The sequence below is a fragment of the Lutra lutra genome, chromosome 1 (genome assembly GCF_902655055.1).
Source record: "Lutra lutra chromosome 1, mLutLut1.2, whole genome shotgun sequence".
NCBI lineage: Eukaryota > Metazoa > Chordata > Mammalia > Carnivora > Mustelidae > Lutra > Lutra lutra.
Genome location: NC_062278.1, coordinates 76,297,140 through 76,304,150, shown reverse-complemented (window position 1 = coordinate 76,304,150; position 7,011 = coordinate 76,297,140). Strand labels below are relative to the sequence as shown.

Here is a 7,011-nt window from a genome sequence, read left to right as displayed (position 1 = left end):
TGTGAACCAGCTCCGACTTGAGGCAACCCAGCAAAATATTACATCATGGTGGGGAGGTGTCTTCTCCCTCTCTAAGAAGATCTGGGTCTAGACTTGAGCTTCCACCTTTCAAATTTATTTCTTTCTTGGATACTCTTTCTCAGCCCTAAGGTATTTCTTCAGACTTCCCTATTCTCACTCAGTAAATTTCTTATAAATAGCCACTTTTCTTTCAGGAATGATTTTATGATTTTTTTCAGAAACTTGGCTTCCAGATCACTATGGGCAAGACCTAACTTGGCTAGAAGAGGCAATCCCTTGGCAGAGCCACACGGACAGCTCAGCTGGCTAAATTTTATTCTCAGAGAGGATCAGAGAAGAAAACTCTGATTTCCCTGAAGTCTTGTTTTAGCAGCAAGGAGGGTGTAACTCTCATATAGAAAAGCAAGTAGTTTCAAGAAAAACTTCCATTATATGGTAGTCTTATAATGTATGCAATTGTGTTACACAAATTCAACTATAGGCATTCAGCAGAATAGTAAAAGTAACAATAATAGTATACTAATGAGAGAAAAAACAGGACAAATCAACATTAAGTGCAAAGCAAGCTTTCACCTGCCATTCTTCTCCAAGCGTGGAACTGGAGTCCATTCAGTCTCCTCTGGTCCTAAGTGCCTCTCTGCCCCAAGCATGAGTCCAGTGTTTAAATATCTAGTGTTTTCACATAATATGGCCTCTAAAAGCTGGCTAACTTCTTCATCTGGTGCTCAACCGAACAATCAACAATCTTCCCCAACATTGTTGGCTATCTGGCTGCACTGGACTGACAGAGAAAACACAACAGTCTCCAATTTGATGTCTCTCCAAGGGTTTTCATGGGACATTTTTGACCATAGGAATATGTGTTCCTCTCTGGAGTTCCAGTAACTGTAGAGTTGCCCTACCACATGAGATATGACTTTTCTGGAGTCTCAAAGCTGACTAGAATCTGGTTTTGTCCATATTGTCAAGGCACATATTTTCTGAAAGCCAGGACTAACCCTATGACTGGATTCAGTAGGGGCCATCAAGGAGATAAGATTAAAGGAAAGTCAATCAACCATGCTACACCCCATTTTCCATTTCCTTCACACACACACACCTACTCCCCATAAAAACGGAAAGTCTTGAGAAAACATTTTTAATCTGATTGTGCTACCTGAATGAGTCAGTCCTTCAATCCTCAGTAGGCTCACAAGGATCAGTTTATCCCCTTAACCAACTTGTTATTTAAATCCTACTGACTTTGGGATGCCTGTGTGGCTCAGTCGGTTGGGCATCTGCCTTTGGCTGTGGTCATGGTTGAGTCCCATTTTGGGCTCCTTGGTCGGAGAGGAGCCTGCTTTTCCCTCTGCCTGCTCTGCCTGCCACTCCCCCTGCTTGTGCTCATTCTCTCTGACAGATAAATAGAATCTTAAAATAAATAAATAAATAAATAAACAAACAAATAAATAAATCCTACTTCCTACTGACTTCTCCAGTATCCTTTTTTTTTTTTAAACTTAACCCCTTTTCCATTAATGCAAAAAAAAAAAAATGTCTATTAGTTTTCCAGGCTTACCAAAACAAATTGCCACAAACTTCGCGGCTTAGCACAACAGGAATTTATTCTGTCACATCTCTGGAGGCCAGAAGTCCAAAGTCAAGGTGTTGGTAGGGCTGTACTCCTTCCAGAGCTCTGGGGGAGACTTTGTTCTTTGCCTCTTCAGGCTCCTGGTGGCTGTCAGCATTCTTGGGTTTGTGGCTGCTTGTCTCCCAAGGTCTTCCTCTGTGCGTACCTTCTGTGTGTTTCAGGGGAACTTTTGTCATTGGATTTAGGGCCCACCCAGATAATCCAAGGTGACCTCATTTCAAGATCCTGAACTTAATTCCATCTGCAAAGACACTTTGTCTAAGTAGCCTCATATTTACAGGTTCCAAGGGGTCAGGACATGAATGTGTCCTTTTTGTGCAGCCACCATTCAACTCATTACAAAATGATGCTGAGTCCTTCGTGTGGGTGGTGGGTGGGCATAGGGCTGGATACTCCTGTAATTTAACTTTTATCTTTTACCCTGGTCATGATGAACAGATCAAGTCAGCAGCCAGCATCAACTCCCTGGGAACCCGGGATGAGGTCCTGCATCTGGCCAAATACAAATCAAAGTGATCTTCAACCGCCATGAAAAGGTTCTGGAAAAGCATGGCTGCCCAGGTGAGGAAGCATGCCAGGAGAAGTTGCTTGCTGGGCTGCAGGCAGCAGGGCACACAGTACTTGGAAGTGCTGCAGCAGCTGTGGGGCAAGCAGCCTTCACAGTGGTACTGCTTTTTGCCAGGGACGTTGACATTCCAGCGGCCATTCACTGGCAAATCCTCCCTTTCACAAATGTATCCGACAGGGCTTCCCTTGAATGGAGTTCCAGCACTGGGGGCCAGGCTGGCCTGCTACTGCCCAGCTGAAATTACATTTTCCACGGGATGGGCTGCTCATGGTCTTGAACCTGGTCTGGATCTCTCACTGCCCCCTCCCCCTGCTTGAAGGTGCTAAGAAGGAAGTAGACCAGCGAGAGCCAGAAGACCAGGGCGAGCAGCCAGCTCTTCCTGGGGAGGAAACGGCTATGTTCACGATGCGGGGCATGAATATGGGGCATGGTGGCCAGGCTGTGGAGCCCTGCAGGCCTGGGCCCAGGGGGCATGGGCCCTACTTGGCCAGCAGCCCCAGCCGTTGAAGTGGGTGGCAGTCCAGCCAGTGTCCAGCAGCCACCAACTACTCTTCACTGTTCAAATTATTGTGTAATTTCATCTTGACAGATGAAACAGCTTCTGGTCATAGTCTTCCAGAGATACTCTTTGGCTGTTCAGTTTGTGTGTGTGTGTGTGTGTGTGAAAGAGAGAGAGAGAGAGAGAGAGAGAGAGATCTGTACAATGTTTTTTTAAAATAATTCAACCATTTTTGTATACTAGCACACATAGATTTTTCTCATTTTTAACAGTTGCATAGTATTCCATTGTATAGATAAACCATCCCTTATTTAATCAGTTTCTTATTAATGGAAAATTAGATTATTTCCACTCTTTTCTTCCCACAAATACTATAATAGTATTCTTATTTGAGAGGTCCATATGCCCATGTATAAGCCTATCTTATCTGAAAAATCACTTCCTGGAAAACATTCTACATTCTTAAATTCTCTCCAAACTATCTCCAGAATTACTGCTTCCACCATATTATATGCATGCTTCATTTAAAAAAAATTAGTGTTTTTTTATTAATTAAAATTTAAAAAGCATTTTGCATACATTTTAATCATTTTAAAAAACATGTAAAATTAGGGGTGCCTGGTTGGCTCTGTTGGCTAAGCTTCGGATTGTTGATTTTGACTCAGGTCATGATCTCAGGGTCATGGGATTGAACCCCATGTCTGGCTCTGTGCTCAGCAGAGTGTGCTTGTCCCTCTCTCTCTGCTCCTCCCCACCACTAGCTCTCTCTCTCACTCAAATAAATAAACTTTCATTTTTAATTTTTTAAAAGATTTTATTTATTTTTTTGACATGGAGAGAGAGAGAGAGATCAAGTAGGCAGAACAGCAGGCAGAGAGAGAGGGGGAAGCAGACTCCCCACTGAGCGAAGGCAGAGGCTTAACCCCCTGAGCCACCTAGGCGTACCTAAATTAAAAAAACATGTGAAATCAGTGAAAAACATAACCCAAAGAAGATTATCATTAGATTTTTTAAAAAAGATTTTATTTATTTGACAGAGAGAGACACAGTGAGAGAGAGAACACAAGCAAAGGGAGTGGGAGAGGGAGAAGCAGGCTTCCCGCTGAGCCGGGAGCCCAATGTGGGGCTTGATCCCAGGACCCTGGGATCATAACCTGAGCCAAAGGCAATCACTTAACCCACTGACCCATCCAGGTGTCCCTATCATCAAATATTTTGAGATAGGAATACCCATGCAGACACACACACACACACACTTTTTATGTCCCTAGAATAGAAATTTCTCCTTGGGAATCCATTATACACTTTTTAAAGTTAATTACATTTTCCTCATACTTGTGCCAAGTTGGCTGCTAAAGTAGTAACATAAAACTAGATGAAAATAGTTTAATACATTTTGAATTACTCCTGGTTATAACTTGATTGCTCATTTTATTCTTTTTTTTTTTTAAGACTTTTTATTTACTTGACACACACAGAGAGAGGGAGAAAGATCACAAGTAGGCAGAGAGGCAGGCAGAGAGAGAGGGGGAAGCAAGCTCCCTGCCGAGCAGAGAGCCCGATGCGGGGCTTGATCCCAGGACCCTGAGATCATGACCTGTGCTGAAGGCAGAGACTTAACCCACTCAGCCACCCAGGCACCCCGCTCATTTTATTCTTGTAGCAGTTAACTGCCTGTATCCTGGTACTATCCTCTGACATTTCCACTTCTTGTATTAGCATATCTGTTTTCTTGATTACCAAAACATCTTTCACTTTTCCTTCTCTTATTCTCTATCCATTCAGTCCTCATGTCCTGTTATCCTTTTTTCTTTTCTTTTGTTTGAAGTGAGGTATACTGAGATATCCAATTTCTATACAGTGAAATTCACCCTTTGTAGGTGCATAGCTTTGATAAATGTCTGCAGCTATGTAGCTACCACCATGATAAAAATATAACATAAAATATTTCCCCATCACCCCGGAATGTTCCATGTGCCCCTTGGTAGGCAAATCCTTCCCATACTCCAGCACCTGGCTGTAACCACTCATCCAATTCCTGTACCACTAGCTTTGTTTTTTTCAGAATGTCATATCCACAGAATCATACAGTGTGTAGTTTGGCTTCCTTCACGCAGCATAAGGCTTTTGAAATTCATCCCTGTTGTCATCTCAGTAGGTCATTCCTTTTTATTGCACACTATTCTGCTTATGAATGTACATTTTATCCGTTTGCTAGTCAATACTTCCAACTTTGGTGATTACGAATAATGCTGCTCTAAACGTTCCTGTCAAAGTCTTTGTGTAACTTAAGTTTTTTGTTTTCTTGAGTAAATACCTAGTAATGAAATTCCTGGGTTGTATGGTACATATATATTTACCTTTATAAGAGACTGCCAAACTCTTTTTCAAAGTGGCTTGCTTTGCATCCTCCCCCAAATTTGGCCTTCTTTCTGTTTCTTTTTATTTTTTAAAGCTTGATTTATTTATTTGACAGAGAGATAGAGAGAGAGAGAGAGCACGAATGGGAGGGGCAGAGGGAGGGGGAGAAAGAATCTCAAGCCCAGAGCCCGACATGGGCCTCGATCTCATGACCCTGAGAAGGGGACCTGAGCTGAAACCAAGAGTCGGTCACTTAACCCACTGCATGACCCAGGCACCCTGGCCTTCTTTATTTCTGATGGAATGACTGCACTTGTCTCTGCGATGATCCCTTCCAGACTTTCTGATCCATCCCTCAAATGAGCCTCTAAAATGCCCTCCTCTCTTAAGTGGCTCTGATTTCCTCAGGATAAATTCCAAACTCTTCAGCTTGACATGTACAAGACTCTTCAAGCTCTGAGCTCCTTCTTCACCCACACTTCCAATCACGTTCATTCCTATTCAGGTAGCAGGACACTGGCTCTAAGTTGCAGACTGGGCCCCTCTTTCCTAATTCGGCACTTCTGTGTAGCCTAATGTGGTTGTTTGGGCAGAGCACTTATTTTCGACCTTGAATACCCAGCATGGATACACTCTCTGAATTTTGGGTAGTGTTGGTATTTATGCAACTGAATATCTACCAGTGTACTTCTTCTCCAACTATTTTTTATGAAAATTTTCAAAAACTCAACAACGTTGAAAAACTAGTGGAATGAACATTGATTCAATTCAACAAATGTTAATGTTTTGATAGGTTTAATTCCTTTAGCCATCTACCATACTTATATTCTTCTTCTTCCCCTTCTCTTCTTCCTCCTCCTTCCTTTCCTTCTTTCCCTCCCTATCTTCCTCCTCCTCCTTCTCCTCCCCCTCCTCCTCCCTTCCTCCTCCTCCTCCTCCTTCTTCTCTTTCTCCTTTTCCTCCTCCTCCTCCTTTTGCTAAACCTTTTCAGATTTCAGATGTTTACTAAATCATTTGCTAAATACATTTTAAGTGTATGTATCTCCTAAAAATTAGAACCTCCTTCATAATTACATCATTACTTTACCTTAAGTAAATTTAAAACACCTTCTTATATTGTCTAATATTCTTTGTAGTAATAGTTTTTCTATTGTCCTCAAAATATATTTCACCTCGTTGTTTCCTGAGCCAGGATCCAATCAAGCTTCACACATGGCATCTCTCTACCATGTAAATGTTTAACTTTGATTGAGTCTGCATTTGTCCAGCTACCAGCTTCTTCACCTTGATGACTCAGTTGTGTCCCTGCCCTTCCAAGAAATCTCCCGTGAACCCCTAGCTCCATTCAAGTTCCCTGCCTTGCTGTAATTTCAAGACACCTATGTTTAAATCTATTGGGAGATTTGACAACTTTGTATTACAAACCTGTTGTTGGACTTTTCTATTCCACAATTAGATTCCGAGCATCTGGAGGGAAAAAAAATGGGTGGGGTGTTCTTTGTCTTCCTGCTAGATGGTAATTTCTCAATACACACTTAAAGAATAAGTGATAGACTGCAGTTCAGTTCTTTGGGCCCTCATTGGGAAGAGTTGAAATAAATAAGTAGATTGTGAGGACTAGAACCAGGATGAAGGGGGAAAAGGGGAGGTAAGATAAAGGTTTGAGGGGCCATTCCCAATACAGAATATTGCTTGGAGAGCTTTGAATCTGAGTTGTATACTCCTTCCCCTCTTTTAGTAGGTGAAACACTAGATGTTTACCATGAATTCAAGATAAATGTAGCATCTAGCAGCACCATAAATGTTTTGGCCATATAATTCTTGAGAAAGAATTATTAAGACAAAAATCAAGGCTATTGTAGCCCAATGGCCCATTTCTGTTTACACAGCTGTTCTAGTGCTGCTTTCCTAGCATGTTTTTAAGGAAATATC

General features: G+C 42.0%; 1 pseudogene; it reads right to left on the bottom strand.

Annotated features, from left to right (window-relative positions):
* Positions 1 to 2,076: 2,076 nt before the first annotated feature.
* Positions 2,077 to 2,693, bottom strand: LOC125097968 (SREBP regulating gene protein-like; annotated as a pseudogene).
* Between the last annotated feature and the right edge of the window lie 4,318 nt (positions 2,694 to 7,011).